The sequence below is a fragment of the Gordionus sp. m RMFG-2023 genome, chromosome 1 (assembly GCF_954871325.1).
Source record: "Gordionus sp. m RMFG-2023 chromosome 1, tfGorSpeb1-WG-v2, whole genome shotgun sequence".
Lineage (NCBI taxonomy): Eukaryota > Metazoa > Nematomorpha > Gordioida > Chordodea > Parachordodidae > Gordionus > Gordionus sp. m RMFG-2023.
This window is the reverse complement of record NC_088775.1, coordinates 34,054,212-34,077,647: the sequence shown is the minus strand read 5'-3', so window position 1 is coordinate 34,077,647 and position 23,436 is coordinate 34,054,212. Positions and strand designations below refer to the sequence as shown.

The 23,436-nt window shown below is 30.9% G+C and overlaps 1 protein-coding gene across 3 annotated transcripts in view; it reads left to right on the top strand.

The window, feature by feature from the left end:
• The window catches only part of LOC135922765 (uncharacterized), a 122,432-nt gene that overhangs the window by 17,498 nt on the left and 81,498 nt on the right, over nucleotides 1-23,436 (top strand). The gene's annotated exons all lie outside the window — the stretch shown is intronic.

Genomic DNA, 23,436 nt, shown 5'->3' with positions numbered 1-23,436 from the left:
TAACACATTGGCTTAAGCTTGTTTTTTTTAACCTAATCTACATAAAATATTTTCGGGCTAGGTCTGATAATTTATACACAGAAACAAAATTTGCGTTCGAACCCGGCCTCACATGTCTATTTACCGGGCAATATTAAAGTTTTTATTTAGCTTATATTCAATTTCTATTAAGTTACTAGCAGCAAATATGCCTTACGAATTATTAAGTATAATCTAGTAATAAACATTAGCGCAACCAGATATTTAGTGCTTTTAAAATTTTTGTTCTGATATATTAATAAATTTTTATTATTTTGTCAGTAATACTTTTTATTTATATATAACAAACGGGTTGAAGAAATGATATTATTAAACACGTAAAATTAATGATATAACTTTAAGAATTAATGCTTCTAGAAATTTGGATGACTACACGCCAGTGGCGTAGCCAAAATTGATCCATGGGGGGGGGGGGGGGGGTTAAATTTTTTTAAGGGCTTCGCCTCCAAACCGTATTTTTAAAATTTGCCAATATTTTGTGCTTTATTGGTGTCTAATCACTATAGTAACCAGCATAAATGAAAAAATATTAGTAACAAAATTTTGGCCAAATTTATGATTAATACGCGACTGAAAGCATTATTCTGAAAATTTTATCAATGTTTAGTCAATTGATTATTCAATACATTCGGTGTAGAAAGAAGAATAAAATCGACCCCCCCCCCCAAACCTCCCATTTTTTATGATCACTCAATATATCTTATTCTATGTTAAAAATAGACAAAATTTTGCAGAGAATTTCATTGTAGATTTTATTTATTATTTATACAATAATATAAATTTCAAAATGTATAAATTTTATACAAATTATATTAAAAATTTATTCTAAATAACTATATTTAAAAAAAATAGATACAATAAAATATGAGTATAATTCTTGTGCGGTATTTAAAAAAATATAATTTAACAATTATAATATAATCAATACAAATGAGTATAAATATTCTTATTAGAGATCCGCAAAAGTAGGAAAATCGGGTTGGGGCTGGGTCGAGCCTTTTTAAAAAAATTCGGGCCGGGTTGGGTCGGGCCTTGGAAATTTTTTAAATATATCAATTGATTTTATTTATAAAAATTAGACGCCATATACATATATCTTTTATTTTGAGTAATTATAAAAATGAATTTCTATATAAATAAATTTATATATAAATAAATTCGGGCCAGGCCTACAAAACTTTTTTAAAAAAATTTCGGGTTATGGCCGGCAAATTTTTTAAAATAATTTCGAGCAGACTGGCTTGAAAAATTAGGCCCGATGCAGATCACTAATTTTTAGATGCAATATTTTTATTATAGTATAATATATAAATATTATGACTAAGAATTCATTATAATTACGTTTAATGAATATAAAAATTTTATGACTAAAATCATTATATAATATTATAGCAATTTTGTAATTTGAATTTATAAAGAGATGGCTACTTTTCTCTGAGATTTGACTAATTCATCTAGAATCAAATTTTTATCTAGAATAATCTCCTTTATTTAATATTGCAAATCTATTTAAACGGCTTTCACCGGTTCTATTTCTTAAATAGGTTTATAACCTTTTCAAAGTTGAAAAAGACCTTTCATTAGTGCAGGTGCTAATCGGTAAGGTAGCTAAAATAAAAAGCAATGTTTTGATAAGCAGGGAATCTAAAGTACAATCGTACATGGAAAAGGCTTGCAAAGCATATTTTTGTCTCAAGGGTACTCTATTCTGTCAAAATTTTTATACCAAAATTCGACATCACTACGATCCTGATAATTCATCAGAATAAAACTGAGATTTTAATAATATCCTCTCGCGTTTTAAGTGTATTTAGACTCAACCGGCAAAAGAAAATAAAAGCTGTTTAAAATAAAATTGTGACTAATAAATCTTTCCTTTAATTGAAATAAAAATGTGTCAATAAGGGGAGTAAAAATATTTATTTTATAAAAATCCTCTTAAGCGATTGGACTTTCAAACATTTTAGCGATCACCTTTACTTTCTCATTATATTTACCAAAATTAAATGATTTTTCTTTTTTTTAATTAGTTTAACAATATAAATTTTATTATTAAATTTATAAATATCTAATTTAACTATGCGAGAAAAAATTTATAATATATTTTTATTGTTATTAATATTTTACATATAATTTTTATTATATATTTTTAAACATTATCATTTAAAATTGAAAATTCTTATTTGTTTTTTAAAATATATTTCATTTTCATATCGTATATAATTTTATTTACAAATTGAAACCATTTTTTAAATAAAATTATTCGCATTAAGAAAAAAATTAAAAAAAAAAATTTTTTTTCGGAGGTTATAAGGGTTGGGGTTCCTTCTCTAAGCCACTGCTACATGCTGATGTGATATCGTCGCTTTTATACTGCTTATAATAATGGTAATTTTTATGGTTTGAATCCCATCAAGATTTTTGTGGACGGGTAGAATTTCAGAGCACTGTCTCAGCCCTATGCACACTGTAAGGTTTTTTCATCACTTTTAATTTCGTTTAACTCGGAATAAAATTTTTAAAAATATATCAAAAGTGGAGTTCAAAAAATTGTTTCTATCCAGTTAAAAATTTATTAATATATTAAATATATATTTTTGTAAAAGAACTGCTGCTATTATACAATATTTAGCCATTTTTTTTACCATTATATTTCAAAGCAAGAAACTCAACCTTTAACACACACCTACTAACTTCAATAATCTTTATGCCCAATTTCCATTTTATAAAAAAAATTTTTTTGTTCTATTACGATTCCTCTTTGTAAATTATTTCTCTTTACGCCACATCCCCATTCATACCCTAAATAATTTCATTTTTTCTCTTTCATAAATTCTTATTTCTCACAACCTTCCCCTTCGACATATCATGGATGTCCCGCGTTTTATAAATATTAAACACCAAACCCGGCCTTTTCACCAAGCACCAAATCAAAAGTAACGTATGTCTTAAATTCAGAAAGCGTCCTTCACCTTCCTTCCCAAAACTCCCTTTCCATCTTTTCTACTCACAGTACTACTCCTACCTCATCCAATAACGCCTACATACCTACCTCATCAGACTCATATTCTACTCTTCCAACTACCACTCATGATGACATCATCAACTTCCTAAAATCCCATAAACCTCCCATATCTCTGAATTCCTAAAGGTTGCAGGTAGTCAAAGCCTTCTTCCCATATCTTCAATCATTTTTAAATAAATTTTCCTCCCTTGATCATTGGCTCAAACTTTTCTCTTTTTACTTTACCAACCTCCCAACCCATAGATTCCTAAATCTTTAATCTAAAAAATTCCCCTCGCCCTTACAACTACTGCAACAAAACCAGTAAACTTTCTAGTCTCCAATTAAAGGCCAAAATAATTTATAACAAAATAAATCATTTATATCAAATCCACCGCTTAATAGCATCTGACGACTTTTGCAACAAGTATGAAACAATCTACAACAAACTTACATCATACTGGAGGTGACTTCATACTGCCTCCTCCGCCATTCCAATTGATTTTATTCCTGCCAAGGTGTGTCGGTGCATTTTATCCTTTCACCGGGACTCTCCACTATATGATAGGCTCCATCCTTGTCTTATATCCTCCCTCATAGTTAACCAGGTCTTAATCCTGCAAAATATTTTGTAATAAAATATCATATGGACTCGTTCCCTAATCCATCAGACCACTCCTATTCGGCGTTAAATTAATAGCACTCAAAAAGCCAAATAAGAACAATCGGCGAATAACAATTAGGACCGTATTTCATTGTCTTGTTGCGAAACTCATATCTTCTAAAATTAAGGACACCGCAGCTTTCACTTAACGAGCAGAAAACCGAGATATGCCCAATATACTGTTCCACCCTATTCACCTATAACTTCCACAAAACCGAACTCTCTCCCCTTACTTATCTCGACTCCCCAGTTGGTGGTTTAGAATCCATCAATAATTTCTTCACTAATGCTGCATCTAGCTATCATCATTTAAAAATCTGTAAGTATCTCCCTCATCAAGCCTTTTTCTTCTCAAAATTTTTATTATATCTATAAAATTCTTTATGCACTTCGATCCACCTTAATTTTCAAATTTCCTCATACATTAAAATCATTTGAAACTTCCGTCAAATCTCTTGCTGAAGAGATCCTTAATTTCCGTTTTAATCATAACTTAAAGTTACAAGCATCACTTCCATGCAAGCTTATCGGCTTACGCTCACCTCCTTTCTATCATTGGACTCATCGCCTCCCATTTCTCACCTGATCCATATATTCGCCAGCTTTCCACCTTTGCTGACCCCTCGCGAAGCCCAGACCATGTGGGAAAATTACTATGTCCTAAAAATTCTACGACCCTTTCACAGAAAGATTGGATATTCCACTCAATTAAGGCTCCGTCGCTTATCTAAAATCGAGCCTTTACAATGACGATCTCACATTTTTTCATCACTGATGCATGCTAAAATCCGCGGGCATTCCCTCTAAACTTGAACCCATCGGCATATTTAAAACCGATGGAATGTCCTTACTTTCTTGGTTAAGGGGTCAGCTTCTGGTTTGGAACTTTACCTGTATTGATTCATTGCACCATCCAACAACAATGTCATAGCTCTCGCCCTTGCATAAACTCTAAAAAACACTAAATACAGTTCTATCGATCCCTCTTAATCATTAATACCCATCACCTGCTCCATTCTTACCACTATTGTGAAGCTCATTGATTTGTAAAGAATTGGGGAGACGGATTCGCGAAAAATTGATCAGCCTAAGGGATCTCTTTTTTTAGACATCTTTTTTAAAGATCTTTATTCATTTGTTCTCCTAAATTATATTTTTATATCATATCGCCTCAGCCCGGTCCGATTTTTTTTTAAAAAGTTTTTCGGCCCGGCCTGGATTTTTTTAAATATATATTTATTTATTTTTAATTTTTATAACTAATAATGACGATTCAAAATATTCGGTTTAAGGCCGGGTATTTTTTTAAAAAAAAATTATTTAAAAAAATTAGAATATAGCCCAGCCCGGGCCTGCAGATTTTTTATATTTACTCAAATAAAGAAACTATTGAATATAAATAATAAATCAACGAGGAATTTTTATAAAAAAATGATTATATATTTTTTATAATAAACTAGTCATTTGTTTCTACATCATTATATATAAATATAATTAAATAAAATAATGGGGAAGAAAGAGCAAGAGAAATAGGTGAAGATGATAATTTATTTTTGCAGGTAGATAATATAATATAAGTACATATAAAATTGTTCGTAATTATCATAATTTTATTTATTGGAAATTGCTTTTATATCGTATTCGAAGTCAAGGCATTATTAATTATTCCTTCGTATATAAAACACTAACTATTTAAGGTAAATTAATATATTATGATTTAATTATTTTTTAAAAATAAGAAAATAAAGGACCCCTTTTATGAGGAACTGCATTTATAATTAACTTTTAGTTTTACATTTATCATTTTTAATATTTTTTTAGATTGGAAATTATTTTTTAATATTTAAACCTAAAAATGGTATATAAATTATGGCTCTAATTTTTTTCTAAAATATGAAGGTCGTTAAAAAGATACTAAGGTATAAAAAAAATATTTTTTAATTGCTAGTGAAAAGAGAGGGAGGGAATCAAGGAGAAAGAAAGAAAAAGAAAGAAAGAAGAAAAAAAATTAAAATGAGATATGATATGGTATGATAAATTGTTTTAATTTATTAAATATTAAACCAGTCATGTCTTTTTTTGCATTATTAATGAGTTGAGATATATAAAAAAAGATTTTGGTAATCGAGCTAATCAATAACCGGTGGGACATTTGTTATCTCTTTTACGATTTATAATTAATATATTTATTGGAAAGATACTTAATGGGGGAAAATTAAAAGAACAATGAGCGAAGTATTTTTAATTAATGGAATAGACAGGTTGAATGGACCTAATCGATTTTTTTTATATATTTACGTGTTACTTGCTGGCTACTTATTTAATTCATATTTATTTTATGAGCTAATAAAAATGCCCCCCCCCCCATCTCCCCTAAAAATGTATACAATATATCACTATAAATAAAAATTTGAAAGAAAAATTAGTAAAAAAAAGTTACTAAATTTTTAAAAATAACGTCTATAATTCAAAATTTTAAGAAAAAAGCGTTTTTATTTTTAAAAAAGTGAAAAACTAAAATTATTTTTATAAAAATAACATAAATGGACCTACAATGAAATTCATAGGAAAATAATTAGGGATGTAATGCAAGTGAAATTTCCCTATAGTTTTCCCAATTTTTATTTTTTGTTTTTTTGATCAAATAATCAGGATTTTTATCATATTTAAAAAATAAAATTCTTGGTTCATATATCATAATTGTGTTTTGTTTATGCGTTCATTTTCGATAATATAATAATAGCTTAACTCTAGTAATGTTCATCGGAAGGAAATTTTTTTATTGATTAAAATATATTTAATTTTAATAATAACTTAAATAAGGGTAAGGAGTAAGATTAAAGGTTAAAAAGATATAGGAGAAGGCCAGCTTCCCTTCTTATTTTTCAACTAATAATAATATAAATTTCTGAAAAAATAATTTAATGAAATATATTGATAATTTCGTAACACCATTTTTTATGTTAAATTATTCGTTTTCAATGCAACGTGTATTTGGAATAAATTATTTCAAGTTTTAAAAACAAGCATTTAAAACAAGATATTTATTCAATAAAAATTTGTTAAACAGTGAATATGAAAAGAGTTACCAAAGGTTAAGTAAAAATAAAAATTTGACCCTTGATGGGTGGAAAAATAAGTGGAATGTATTATAAATTTTATTATAGCAATCCCAAGTCTTATTTTCTATAAATTAATTGAAACAGGAACTAATATGCATAAAGGAGAATATATATATATATTATATATATATATATATATCTAGTGAATTTATTTAAGTAATTATAGAAATAGGAAACACCAAAATTTAACATTAGAATAAATATTGCAATTAATGAAGAAAGCTGGAAAAATATTGCCAATTTAAATTTGAGTAGCGAAAGCCCAAATTATTATAAAATATGTTAAATTTAACATTCTTTTACACATTTAAAGAAAAACAACTAGAGATAAAAATAGAATTGTTTCCTTAAAGTTGCCTATCCCACTCAACTCTTTGGACACTATAGTTATGACAATTAATAGTCTTAAAAAATAAAGATATTTTGCGGTAATACGCCATATTTTTATAGAGATAGGAGACTTACTATTCTTGATAAGGAGTTTTTTTAAATGATGTTGCACATCTATGTAATTTTATAAAGTCATTTCTACACAAATAGAGGAAGTCGAAGTGGATAAATCAAAATTATCTGACGTCCAGAAGCACTTATTCATATCAGGAAAATCTCGTACGGAACGAAATTATAGAGATCGAACAATATAAAAAAAAATTGGAAAATATTTTGTTGCCGGGACATATTACCCTGCTCATATACTTAACCCAAGGTATTGCGGATTTAATATTAAAGACAACGAACTTGTTGATAAAGGATTAGCAGTTATTTTTTGCCAAAATTGTTACAAGTAACTAGGCCTATAAAAAACGAATCGAATCTAATAATTGCGCTATTCGTATTCGTACGAATAATAAAATCATTATTCGTTATTGCGGATTTAATATTAAAGACAACGAACTTGTTGATAAAGGATTAGCAGTTATTTTTTGCCAAAATTGTTACAAGTAACTAGGCCTATAAAAAACGAATCGAATCTAATAATTGCGCTATTCGTATTCGTACGAATAATAAAATCATTATTCGTATTCGTCGAATATTCGATTCAAAAATTTTTCTAAAGCTTATAAAATATTTTGCAAAAAAATTTTTTACAGATGTTTAAGACACTTTTAAGGATTCTCTAAACTAATTGTCATTTTTGAATATAAAATATAACAAAATTTTAGAAAGTATTTCATTATAGATTTTATTTATTAAAAATACTTTAGTAGCATAAATTTCCTTTATTTAATTATTAATATAATTTTTAGAGGTGATTATGACAATGTAATAGAGGATGAAGATATTATAATGCACTATCTTAATTAGATTGTCTTTAAAATTTGCCAAAAATAAGGTTACTAAATGGGAAAAGGATTTTCCTAATCAAATAATAAGAACTAGTCAAAAAAATTTAGTTATTTATCTGTCAGGAGCTCGAGAATATGGGAAAGAGGCACACTCTATAAAAATGTTTTGACTTGTTCATAACATCAAAAATGATTAAAGAGAAACAATCAAAATAAAATAATTATATTTTACTTTGAAGCTTTTCCTTTTCTTCCATTAAACTTTTTTAGCAAATATAACTTGTTATGATTTGATATTTGATAATAGGAAATAAAATAAAACGAAATGATATCCACTAGGAAAATTTAATTACTTCTTTTTATTTTACTTGCAATAAAATATTTGCGAATAATTACGAATATTTATATATAAATAATTTCGAATAATACGAATAATTTTCCTCATTATTCATATTCGATTCGAATATCAAATAACAAATAATTCGTTTTAGGCCTACAAGTAACAACAACACTAATTTAGATGTTGTGAGACAAATGAGAAATTGCTCGATTTTAGAGATCTGGAATCGTTTCAAACGAAAATAACAAATTAAATAATTGAAATTATATCATACATGTTTCAATAACATAATAGTTTATATATTTTAGATAAAACATGAAAAAATAATCAATATTGACTTGTAGAATAATTTTTTAGGGGAAATTTCCCGTTGTTTTTATATTTTCTCATCTTTCCCACAAATTCTCATCAATTATAGTTTCCCGGGATATTTGCTATATCCTTAAACACCTAATAAGTGATATTGCTCTCTCATGCAAACTCAATCTACACGTTTGGTACCTTGACGATTGTACTATATCGGGGACCATTTCTTCAATCCAGAATTTTCTAGATATAATCAACAAATAATTTATCCTTAAATATAAATAAATGTGAAATTTATCCTTCTCCGCCTCCAACAGACACCATATTAGATAACTTTAGACGGACACCCTTACAAGATTTCAGTATATTAGGAGCTTCATTGGGAGGTGCAGAGGGAGTTTTTAATTTTTTAAATAATCACCTTCAACCACTATTCCCAAAACTATCGATCTTAAAAAAATTACCCATCCATCAATCATATTACATTCTCAAAACGCCCTTTTAATACCACAAATCCAGTATTGTTTGAAAACTTCTGGTGCCTTCTCTTTTAAAATTCTTTTAAAAGAATACGAACAAAAGATATTACAAATGATGACAGAGTTATTACTCGATTCTAATTAATGGCTTCAAGCAACTCTCCCTTGTAAATCCGGAGGACTATGCCTATGATCGGCATTAAGTATAGCCCCTTGTTTCCTTCATCTCATCAACCTTATCAGTAAAAAATATTACCTCGCAAATTAATACCATCGATAAAGATAATTTATTAGATGAAGCCTTACGTTGTTGGAATATTAATGTCTTACCAAACACAGCCCCACCAGATTTAACGTAACAAAAAGATTGGGATCAAGGATTGGTATCTTGTTCCTTAGCTTACCTCAACTTAAGAGATGATCACCAATATAGATCCCTCCTAAGATCACTTAATTTCAACAACTCTGTCCATGAATGGTTAGATTCATATCCCAGCATTTTAAATAACCAGTTAATAGATAACGACGCTTTTCGTTATGCAATCAATTTACGATTTGGCGTACCTTTCCTAAACCATTATATTTGCATTAAATGCAATCAATCGGCAGACGCGCATGGGAGATACGCTCTTTACTTTAAATTTATATCAAAAATCAGCCGACATGATAAAATAAATACAATAATAGCTTCTTTTTTAAATAAAGCCAATTTTCCCTGTATTTTAGAACCAACATCTTTTTTAGATAAAAAACGCCCTGACGGCAAAACAATCGTACCTTTTTTAACTTTAATGTGAGATTTTACCTGCATTGATCCCATGGCTCCATCTAATAATTCGCATGATCCCCTTAACAGAGACGAATCTCTAAAAAATATAAAATACTCACACCTAATGTGTGACAACCACTTTGTTCCCATAGCAGCTACATCAACCTGCACTTTTGGACAAGCGGCATTAGATCTCTTCAAAATAATATCCAAATCAATAAAAAAATCAGACCTTTCTCTATTTTATAAACTCAAGCAGAAAATCGCCCTATCTATAATTAGATCTAACCAAATATTTAAAACATCATGGCCCGACCTCGCCACTTGATATTTTTTCTTTTTATAAAAACATACATTATCAATCTTTTTTTTTAACTTAAACTTATATATGACATTTTTATATTCTTTATATTATAATGTTAATTTTTGAATAATAATATTTTCTCATATTTGTATATGATTTTTAATAAATTGAATTTTTAATTCAAAATTGTATATTTTCTTTATGTCAAAACAAACGCAATCATAAATAATATTCTAAGATTCCATAATTTCATAACATTTAATATTCTTTTTCATAAACAAAAGAATCACATGATTTAAAAGTAATAATCTAGGTCCGCGAAGTTGGCCCCACACTTTTAAATTTTCAATGGTTTATCAGTTGGACTGATTTGTATTCAATTTGTACCGTTTTCAGTTCGATTTGTAGCATCATCATTTTGGAGATATTCAAAGAGCAAAATGGGGGGGGGGCAACATCACGACAGCCCCCCCCCCCGTTAACTTTTGAATTTAAAAATAAAATGTGTATAGGTCGATATAGGATGATTTGTACCCTTTTTAAATTCGATTTGTACCATCAGTGTTTACCAGCTATTGACCGTTAAAAATATGGCGCCAAAAATAAAAAAAACGCTCAAAATTTTTTTTTTTAAATTTTTTAACGTACAACGATACAGAATTTTTTTTTCTCTTCCTAATGATGCCTCAAATAAAGCTTTATCTTCATTATTTATTTCGGAAATCAAATTTTAAACCTTATATTATAGCGTGAAGTTAGCCCCCCCCCCCGATATTCAAATTTTAAAACGGGATTGATTTGTGCAGTTTCAAACTCGATTTGTACCATTACCTTTTTCCAGCTATTGACCGTTAAAAATATGGCGCCAAATAAAAAACACTCAAAATTTTTTTTTATTTTATATTTTTTAGCGTACAACGATATAGAATTTTTTTCTCTTCCTAATGATGCCTCAAATTAAGCTTTATCTTCATTATTTATTTCGGAAATCAAATTTTAAACCTTATATAATAGCGTGAAGTTAGCCCCCCGATATTCAAAATTTGACATTTTTCAAATTTTTAAAACGGCATTGATTTGTACTGATTTGTACCGTTTCAAACTCGATTTACCATTACCGTTTTCCAGCTATTGACCGTTAAAAATATGGCGCCAAAAATAAAAAACACTCAAAATATATTTTTTTAAAATTTCTTAACATACAACGATAGAGAATTTTTTTCTCTTCCTAATTTTCAAAGTTTCTCTGCACAGAAACGTTTAACTTAACAGTTTATTATTTTTTTTTACCTTTTTTTTATTAATTTCACAACAAGGAATAATATCTTCTTTTTTTTTAATTTCACAACAAGGAATAATATCTCGTCTTTATTTTTCTTTAAAACAATATATAAAAAAAAATATAATTAATAATAAAAATGAATTTCCACTTTTTTTTTAGTTTATATATGATTATTTTTTTTATAAATATTAAATTATTTTTTACATAATAAATATTAAAAATATTTATATAATAATGTTCATGATGACTGCGCGAAACTAAAAAAAAATATTAAAAATAAAATTCCAAACAAAAAAAAAATATTTCATGACTCATACAAAAAAAAATAAAACTATTTATAACACGCCCCCATTAAATGAAAACCCTTGAACATACAAAAAAAAAATTAAAATTGTTGTTTAACAAAGACAAACAGGGGGGTTTTGTACATAAAATCAAAATGTAATTATTATTCTCTACATATGTTAACATAAATAAAAAAAAATATATGATGTAAAATATTTTAAAAGTTTTACTACATATATTAATATCCTATTTTAATTATTCCCGAAAATCTATTAAGGAAAATGATATTTAAAAAAAAATTGTTTTATTATTACAAAATTTGTAAAATTTATTCTGGTCCCATTACATCCTCCAACAATTCCTGAATCTCAGAGGCCGACAAATCAACCATCGGCCACTCTTCAGCGTAATAGGCCCTGGGACTCGCCTCCGGCGTTTCTTCTCGAAACGGCTCAATAATCACCACCGGTCGCCCCATCGCAGTTATGGATTGATCTTGTTGCGGCATTGCCCCTATCGTCAAAGGCGGCAAAATGGTCCTAACTGGGCGTGCGTCGCTCCTTCCCGGGCTTCGGCTTCTGTGGCTCGTCGTTTCCCTATTATCATTTAAGTCTTGCCTACGATTTGGCCCACGGGGGCACCGCATTCGCAAATGACTAGGCGAACCACACAAGTAACAAGAACGTCTCCTCCTCGAGCGCATGCTGAGGTGCCGGGGCTCCGGTAATTCGGAGTGATCTAAATTATTCGTTATTATTCCGGACACTCCCCTTTGGACCGATCTACTGCTCCGGCGTATTGGAGGCGAATGGTCTATTATGTTTCGGTAAATCGAAGGCGAGATTGGTCGCCCATCCTCTTTAACATATCCTCGGTAAATACTTATTCTAATGGTTAAATTCTCCCAATATATACACCGATGCCTCCCCGACATTCTTTTTTAAGAAAAAGGTATAATATAAAAAAAATTAATAACAGTTTTCACTCACTTTTCTTTTGGGTCAAAATGAATAAATACAGGAAAATTTTCTTTAACAAAATTAACAATTATACAAAAAAAAAATTATAATTTTGCATTTATAAAATTCCCCTTTTAAAGCCCAATTATTGGAACCTTCCTTGTTTTGTGTCTCGCTTCCAACTGTCATTGCCGAAATCTTTTCCGTGTTTCAGTCCAACTTGGAACCATTTTTTATTTGTTTCCTAGTCCAATTGTCACTCCTTTTTATTCTATTCTCCAACTATATACAAGTTCTATTTCCAACTTTTGATTTACGATCCCGACATCTCCCAAAATTATCCCTTACTTTAATTTATTACTTTGGTTAACATACCCAACATTTTTAACTTTTTGTGCATTATTTATTGGCACTCTAACTAAGTTCCCCCTTTTTTTAGAAAAAAAAAATACTCGCTTTATTCCCCGAATCACGAAATCATTGACTAACTGATATCATTGATATTTATTTCATTTTTTATTAAATGTGATGTAATCCCGTAATTGCGGAGGTATTAATATCTTGGGTTAATTATCATTATCGATTTTTTTTTTAAATTAAATTTGATTTAATCTCGGAACTGCGGAGGTATTACCATCTTGGGTTAATTATCATTATTAGTATTATTATTTTCTATGTGCTTTAACTCGAGAATCACGAAAGTTTTTTTTTTATATATATATATAGCCCCTTAACCTCCAACATTATTAGCACCGGTTACCATTATTATTATTGATCCCCTTTTTTTATTAAATGTGATTTAATCCCGTAATTGCGGAGGTATTACTATCTCGGGTTAATTAATATTTATTTTGTTTTTTTTATTAATGTGATGTAATTCCGGAATTGCGGAGGTATTACTAACTTGGGTTAATTATCATTATCGATTTTTTTTTAAAATTTGATTTAATCTCGGAATTGCGGAGGTATTACCATCTTGGGTTAATTATCATTATTAGTATTATTATTTTCTATGTGCTTTAACTCGAGAATTGCTAAGATATCTATCCCTCTCTCCTCGCCGCATCATGGCTGGATCTCAATCTTTCAGACTCTACTCTCTTCCGTATCTGTTCTACGTGTCTAACTCCTTCCTTTCCGTCAACGAATTTTACTCTCACCATTTTATGCCCCATGTTCTGTATAATTATTCCTGACTCCCATTTTCGGGTACCTCCAAAAATTCTCGCCCATATGGTCTGACCATTCACAAATTCACACTGATTATCCATTGAATTTTCCTCCTGCGCCGGTTTGGGTCTTAAGAAATCCAACTGAATACGAGTTCTACGGCCCAAAAACTTTTCTGCTGGGGACAATTCCTCTCCCTTTCGACTATTGTTATAATATGCAATCGCTATCCAAATCTCTCCACCCCCATATTTCGACTTCCTCAACCAACTTTTCACCACCGCCACCATCCTTTCCGCCTGCCCATTTGAGCTTGGGTGGTAAGGAGGCGCCAAAATGTGTCTCGCCCCAGTTTCAGTACAAAACACTTTAAATTGTTTACTTATGAAAGCGGGTCCTCCATCCGACACGACTATTTCCGCTACCCCAAATTTTGCCCAAAGATCTTTTAACGTCTTAATTACTACTTGCGTTGTTAACCCCTTTACTTCTTGATACTCTACCCATTTTGAGTAAGCGTCCACCACGAGGAGATATATTTTATTTTCGAAGTCGAAAAAGTCTAAGTGCACTCTTTCCCATGGTCGAGTAGCCCTAGGCCAAATACTTTTCTTGTCCTTTCGAGGCATACTTGCCCATGAATTACACATTTCACAACTTCTCACCATATTCTCGATTTCTTTATTCATGCCAGGCCACCATACGTATTCCCGCCCCCATTGTTTCATTCGTTCCATACCCTGATGTCCAGCATGGATCATTGCCTTTACTGCCTCCCGTAATCTGGACGGCACCACTCCCCGACATCCTCGTACCACACACTCGTCCACTATCGTTAGCTCTTTCTCTACTTGCTTGAACTTTTTGTCCCCATCTCGCCATTGCTTCCGACCCAATATGCACGCTTTGATTCTCGTCAACTCGCGATCTTTTAAAGTAGCATTTTTGAGTTGTTCCCATGCAACTGGTCCTCCTTTAGATATTCCGACTATCGCTCTAATCAACCCGTGCTCATCCTCTTCATCCATATCTTTCGACCTACTCGTTTCGCAATCCTCTCCCGCTCCACATCTAGAAAGAATATCCGGTAAGTAATTTTCTCTTCCTCGTCGGTATTTCACTTGCACGTCGAAACTGCCTAGCAGCAATAGCCATCGCTGCAACCTTGGCGACAACATGAGCTCCTTGTTGTCCTTCCTGAAAAGATGAACTAAGGGCTTGTGATCCGTATATATGACAAATCGACGTCCGATCAAGTATTCCCGACATTTAGTCAATCCAAATATAACCGCTAGCGCTTCTTGCTCGATCACTGAATATCTTGTCTCGGCCTCTCTAAAGATTCTTGAGAAAAATAAAATAGGTCTCTCCAATTCGTATTTACAATGTAATAGCGCACCACCCACACCCCTATTCGAAGCGTCAACGGCCAATATCACTGGCACTTCGTTATCAAAACACACTAGTACTGGTTCCCTTCCAATCCTCAATTTCAACTACTCAAAAGCCTCCTCCTGTTCAATCTTCCATTCAAATCTTTCTCCTTTCTTTAACAATTTATACAACGGCGCCGCTATCTGCGCGAAGCCTTCCACAAAACGGTGATAATAATTCACCATTCCCAAGAAAGCTTGTACTTCCACTTTATTATTAGGCTTCAACATGCTTGTTATATTTGCCATATTTTTGTCTAAAGGTCTGACCTCTTTCCCATTGATTTTATGCCCAAATATACGATTTCTGATACTCCCAACACACTTTTTTCAACGCTTGCCCGCAATCCTTTATCCTTGATCCTTTTGAACACCTCCTCCAATCTTCGTTCGTGTTGCTCGGGAGTCTCTCCCATCACCAATACGTCATCCATGTAGTAAAATACTCCCTCTAGTCCTTGAAAAACTGCCGCCATCGTTCGTTGAAAAATTGGAGCCGACAAGCTAAGTCCAAACGGCAATCTACAGAAGGCATACAATCCCTTCGGAGTCGTGATCGTTAATAGCTTTTGTACCTCGGGTTTCACCTTCAATTGTAAGTAAGCGTTCGAAAAGTCCACCTTTGAAAAATATATGCTACCCTTCAAATTAGCTAATATTTCTTCAATCCGAGGTAACGGATATTTTATCTCCACAACCCACGGGTTTAGCGTGACCCGAAAATCAGCGCATAAACGAAGCTTTCCATTGGCCTTCTTCACGGGTACTAACGGTGTTGCCCATTCGCTATATTCCACTGGACAAACAATGCCCCTCTGCACCCACTGCTCCAATTCCTTGTCTACTTCATTTCGCCATTCGAACGGTATCCGACGTAATGCACAAAACTTGGGCACATATCCCTCCTTTATTTGATATCCACTTCATAATCTCGGAGACAACCCAACTTCTCATCAAAAATCTCCTTGTAATTTTTCATCAAGTTTCTCACTCCCTCTTGTACTTTGATCATACCAAATTCTATCTCTCTATCCCGCAATTCCCTCTCTTCCCGTCGTCTCGTTTCCTTTCCATCCATTTCCATTTGTTGGCTATGTGTTCCCTTAGTATTTCCTTGTTCCAAATCATCATCTTCTCTAGTTTCTTCTTCTGGCAACATTATTTTCCCATCTGCCAATTCCTCCAGCTCCGCTTCAAACTTTCCTTGATCATGAATTTCTTTCTGTTCTTCGGTATCATTTCTTTCTTCCTTTCTCCCAAAGTCGCGACAACCCCTAAAATTCCCCCCGATACCTCCCCTATAATTCCCCCCGATACCTCCCCTATAATTCCCCCCGATACCTCCCCTATAATTCTCCCCAATACCTCCCCTAAAATTCCCTCCGATATCTCCCCTATAGTTCCCCCCTATACCTCCCCTATAATTCCCCCCGATATCTCCCCTATAATTCTCCCCAAAACCTCCCCTATAGTTCCCCCCAAAACCTCCCCTACAGTCTCTAACAACCCTATTATCCTCTCCTCTCCTTTCCCCTTCCAAAAAGGTTTCAATTCCTGGCAAACTTTCTCCATACCACAAATTCATATCTCTATTTTCTTCACATCTTGCAACAGGTAAAATACACCACACCATGCGAATACCCCCCAAAAACCACAATCTGGACCAATTCGGGTGATCCAATCCCATCCCACTACTGACTCTACTTTTCGATCTACTATCCATAAGTCCAAAATCTCCACTCTATTCTCTAATACCACCTTTAACTCCACCCTTCCCATCACTGCGACTTCTGATCCATCCAACTGACGGATCTTGATGTCCTCCCGTTTAATTATCCCTTCCGACCAAATACTCTGATATTTCTCATATCCCATCACGGATATGGCTGCCCCAGTATCAAATAACATGGATACCATATTTCCATTCAAATTTATCCAAACTCTAGGGCAAGGATCATGTATCTTTTCCTCTTGTATCATATTTATGCCCTTTGATACCCAATCTTTCTCACTATAATCTAATCTTTCCATCTCTTTCGCCCAAAGCCCCCCCCCGACCTTTGCGGCATGCTCTTTGCCATCATATAGTCACAAATACTAGCAATCTCTCGCCCCATGTCCTTCCTTCCGGCAACGGAAACAGATTCTATTCTGCTCTTTATTCACAGCCAAAAATGGTATTCCTACCTCTTTATTTTTTTCACTTTCTATAATTCTAACATTTGGAGCACTTTGCCCCATGTCCCTCTGTGGAAAACCGCCTCTAGTTTTGAAATTACCCACATTGCATTCCTCCCTATTGTGACCAAATCGACCACAACCTGCACATCGTAGCTTATCACGTCTTCCTGGACAAAACGTGGCTATATGTCCATATTTTCCACATTCAAAACATTTCGCTTCTTGGCAATCTCTGACCATATGTCCCTGTCTTCCGCAATTATAACAATTCATTCTCCCCCTTACTCTAGAATCAAAGTTGGGTCTCATTTCTCCTCTCCTTCCCTGAAAACTTTCTCTAGGTCCCCTATATGTCCCCAATCTCTGATTAGTATATGAATCTCTCCTTTCAGGCCTATAGGTTAATTTATCTAATTCGCTATCCGTCCACCCATTAATCAACTCCTGCACTGGGAACCATGTTATCTTTCCTATAACATCCTCTTCCCCATTATGTCCTTCTATCGTCAATGTCTGCCCCTTTATTTTCACACTTCGACTTCTTCTCAACTTTCTTCCCCATATTAAGCTACACATCCATATTACTAATATAACCAATGCCCCAAAAATATTATACTGTATTTCCCAGTATTTTACAAATTTTAAACTTTTCATTTTGACCTTATAAAAAATTTATAATTAATTTCAAAATAAAAATTTTGGTTATTTGTAATGTTAATAGATATGATATTATTAATAGTGTAAACAACCCAATAATACACATGTACATCTACAGTTAATAAGTCTAAAGATACGACAAAAATTTGGGCAAATTTTGTGTAACAGATTTACAACTCGTAAAATTCGGACAGCACTTCCGTACGATAAGATTTTTTTTTTTTAATTTTGAGAGAGAAGAAAAAATAAATAAATAAAATAAATGGACAGCTGATGTCGATGATGAAGACGATGTACAATTCACTTCAAGACTCAAATACCACTATATGATATTTTTCACTCGAAGACTCAAATACCACTATATGATATTTTACCGTAGATGTAGATGATGAAGACGATGTTCAATTCACTTCAAGACTCAAATACCACTATATGATATTTTTCACTCGAAGACTCAAATACCACTATATGAAATTTTACCGTAGATGTAGATGATGAAGACGATGTTCAATTCACTTCAAGACTCAAATACCGCTATATGATATTTTTCACTCGAAGACTCAAATACCACTATATGATATTTTCCGTAGATGTAGACTCAAATACCACTATATGATATTACAACAACCGCACTAACCAGGTGGTTTTGTATAAACACGGCACCAATTTCAAAGTTTCTCTGCGCAGAAACGTTTAACTTAACAGTTTATTTTTTTTTTTTACCTTTTTTTTTATTAATTTCACAACAAGTAATAATATCTTCTTTTTTTTTAATTTCACAACAAGGAATAATATCTCGTCTTTTTTTTCTTTAAAACAATATATAAAAAAAAATATAATTAATAATAAAAATAAATTTCCACTTTTTTTTTAGTTTATATATGATTATTTTTTTTATAAATATTAAATTATTTTTTACATAATAAATATTAAAAATATTTATATAATAATGTTCATGATGACTGCGCGAAACTAAAAAAAATATTAAAAATAAAATTCCAACAAAAAAAAAATATTTCATGACTCATACAAAAAAAAAATAAAACTATTTATAACACTGATGATGCCTCAAATTAAGCTTTATCATTATTTATTTCGGAAATGAAATTTTAAACCTTATATTATAGCATGAAGTTAGCCCCCCGATATTCAAAATTTAACATTTTTCCAATTTTTAAAACGGCATCGATTTGTATTGATTTGTACCGTTTCAAATGTACCAATACCGTTTTTCAACTATTGACCATTAAAAATATGGCGCCAAAAATAAAAAACACTCAAAATTTATTTTTTTTAGAAAATTTCTTAACCTACAACGATAGAGAATTTTTTTCTATTCCGAATGATGCCTCAAATTAAGCTTTATCTTTATTATTTATCTCGGAAATCAAATTTTAAACCTTATGTTATAGCGTGAAGTTAGCCCCTCCCCCCACCCCGATATTCAAAATTTGACATTTTTCAAATTTTTAAAACGGGATTGATTTGTACCTTTTCAAACTCGATTTGTACTATTACCGTTTTCCAGCTATTGATTGTTAAAAATATGGCGCCAAAAATAAAAAACACTCAAAATTTTTTTTTTTAAATTTCTTAATCTACAACGATAGAGAATTTTTTTCTATTCTGAATGATACCTCAATTTGAATGATGCCTCAAATTAAGCTTTATATTTATTTCAGAAATCAAATTTTAAACCTTATATTATAGCGTGAAGTTAGCCCCTCCCCCACCCCGATATTCAAAATTTGACATTTTCCAAATTTTTAAAACGGGATTGATTTGTACCGTTTCAAACTCGATTTTTTTCCAGCTATTGACCGTTAAAAATATGGCGCCAATAATAAAAAACACTCAAAATTAATTTTTTGGAAATTTTTTTAACGTACAAAACGATAGAGAATTTTTTTTTCTTCCTAATGATGTCTCAAATTAAGCTTTGTCATTATTTATTTCGGAAATCAAATTTTAAACCTTATATTAGCGTGAAGTTAGCCCCCCCCTCCGATATTCAAAATTTGACATTTTTCAAATTTTTAAAACAGGATAGTTTGTACCATTACCTTTTTCCAGCTATTTACCGTTAAAAATATGGCGCCAAAAATAAAAAACACTTAAAAAAATTTTTTATTTTAAATTTCTTAGCGTACAACGATATAGAATTTTTTTCTCCTAATAATTCAAATTAAGCTTTATCTTCATTATTTATTTCGGAAATCAAATTTAAAACCTTATATTATAGCGTGAAGTTAGCCCCCTGATATTCAAAATTTCACATTTTTCAAATTTTTAAAACGGGATTTATTTGTACCGTTTCAAACTCGATTTGTAAATTTACCATTTTCCAGCTATTGACCGTTAAAAATATGGCGCCACAAATAAAAAACACTCAAAATTTAATTTTTATAAAAAATTTCTTATCTTACAACGATAGAGAATTTTTTTCTCTTCCTAATGATGCCTCAAATTAAGCTTTATCTTCATTATTTATTTCGGAAATCAAATTAGCAATTATTTGAATTTGATGTATCTATCTGCTATATAATTATGATAACAATAAATGATTTATTATTTATAAAATTTGGAAAATAAAATATATAAATATGTTATTTTAAATAAAAAGTGCGAATGGTAAACGTTAATAGTACAAATCTAGTTTATAACGGTAAAATCAATCCCGTTTTAAAAATTTGATGTCAAAATTTCAATATCGTGGAAGCTAACTTAACGCTATAATATAAGGTTTAAAATTTGATTTCCGAAATAAATAATGATAATAAAGCTTAATTTGAGGCATCATTAGGAAGAGAAAAAAAATTCTCTATCGTTGTACGCTAAGAAATTTAAAAAAAAAAAATTTTGAGTGTTTTTTATTTTTGGCACCATTTTTCTAACGGTCAATAGCTGGAAAACGGTAATAGTACAAATCGAGTTTGAAACGGTACAAATAGTACAAATCAATGCCGTTTTAAAAATTTGAAAAATGTCAAATTTTGAATATCTGGGGGGGGGGGGCTAATTTCACGCTATAATATAGAAATTTGATTTCCGAAATAAATAATGAAGATAAAGCTTAATTTAAGGCATTAGGAAGATAAAAAATTTTTCTATCGTTGTACGTTAAGAAATATTTTTAAAATTATATTTTTGGCGCCATATTTTTAACGGTCAATAGCTGGTAAACAGTGATGGCACAAATCGAACTGAAAACGGTAAATCATCCTCTATCGACCTATACACTTTTTATTTTTAAATTCAAAAGTTGGGGGGCTGTCGTGAAGTTGGGCCCCCATTTTGTTCTTTGAATATCTCAAAAACGGTTATGGTACAAATCGAACTGAAAACGGTACAAATCGAGTACAAATCAGTCCAACTGATAAACCATTGAAAATCCAAAAGTGTAGGGCCAACTTCACGTACCTCAATAATCTTCTCGAAAAAATATATTGAAAAACGTCCATATTTGTCAATTACAATCGACAGATACAACAATACTTATAGTATATTACATAAAATAATAAATATCACAATCAAGTATCTCTTGAGAACTTAAAGTTTTGAAACTGATGATATACTTTTAGGACATATTTTACAGTTAGTAAAGGGTAGAATAAGTTTATTGAAGATATGATGTTACTCTAAAGTATTTATTCTATTTTGGCCATGGTAATATTAATTCATCTATCTGAATTCAGAATCAGAGGATGATAATGTAATAACAACATCCATGCTTACGCTAATCTATAAATAATATTAAAAAAAATACATTATAATAAAGGACAAAAAATATTGGCTGGTTAAAAAATTAAAATGTGATAAAGTAAACAGCTGATTAAAAAATAACCCTTTTTCTTAAAAAGTTAAATAAATAAAAATAAGAAGATTTTTTAAAATTGAAATGACGAGGAAGATAATTTAAACTTTACATTTGCGAATCAACCCCACATTTACATGAAATAAACATTTAATTTTCTTCACCGATCATTTTAAATGTCAAGGCCTATTTTCTATCTTATAATATCTTTTATTCTTCTTCATGTTTTTATTGATTTTAACATTTAATTCAACCCCTATTTACCATCCTAGCTAAAAGCCTATATTTTCATTTAACTTAATCCCATAAAAAAAGACATGAAAATGTTAACCATTATATATATATTTAACTAACAATCTTGTGCAAATATTCAAAATCAAGTTTAAATTGTCTGGATATTTTTTGGTCATTAATTTTATTTTAAAAAAATTTATCGATATTTTTGAGGTCCATGGCTACAATTTAAAATTTTTATAGGCTGGATTGATTTATGCCATTTTCAGTTGTATTTGTGCCTCCTATTATTTTTTAATTATTCCAGAATTATAAAAAAAACATACAATATGGTAGAGAATAATTTGTGCGGCTTTTATTCATTTGTTCCGAATTACTCCAAATTTGGAGGGAAAATGTTAATCTTTAATTATTATTTTAAAAAATTTTAAACTGTAAATGATTGTCTTGAAAATTAATTTTATCTTTATTCGTTTGTCAGAAAATTTAGCGTAGACTACTAGTATTATAAAAATGCCTTGAAAGTTGGCCCAATCGTTTTAAAATTTTAAATTTTTTATCGACGGGATTGGTTTTTGCTTGATTTGTATTAGTTCATGCCGTTTTAAGTTTCATTTATGCAGTTACCGTTTTCGAGCTATTCCTTATTTAAAAATTTGGAGGGAAAAAATTAAAATTTTATTTTTAAAGCTGGAAAAAACGATACTTATTTGTTCATTCTAATGATACTTTTTAAATAATTTTTTATCTTGATTAGTTTGTTAGAAAATTAGCCAAGACTAGTTAAAAAAAGCCCCGAAGTTAGCCCCCATCATTTTCGATTTTAAAACGTTTATAGGACTGGGGTATGTTAGGTCTGTGCCGTTTTCGGGGCAATTTTTTCTAGTAGCCTCATTTTTATGGGGAATTTCTGCCCCTAAACCTTCATTTTGCGGTTCCCTTTAATGGTTTACTCCTATTATATGGTTTTTATTATTTCTTTCTTATATTTTTGGATACAAACATGTCTAAAACAATGGGTTGAACATTATATTGCAACTATTACATTTTTTTCATAAGAAGAAGACAATTATGACAGGATAATCGAATCACACATTTTATTTTAAGA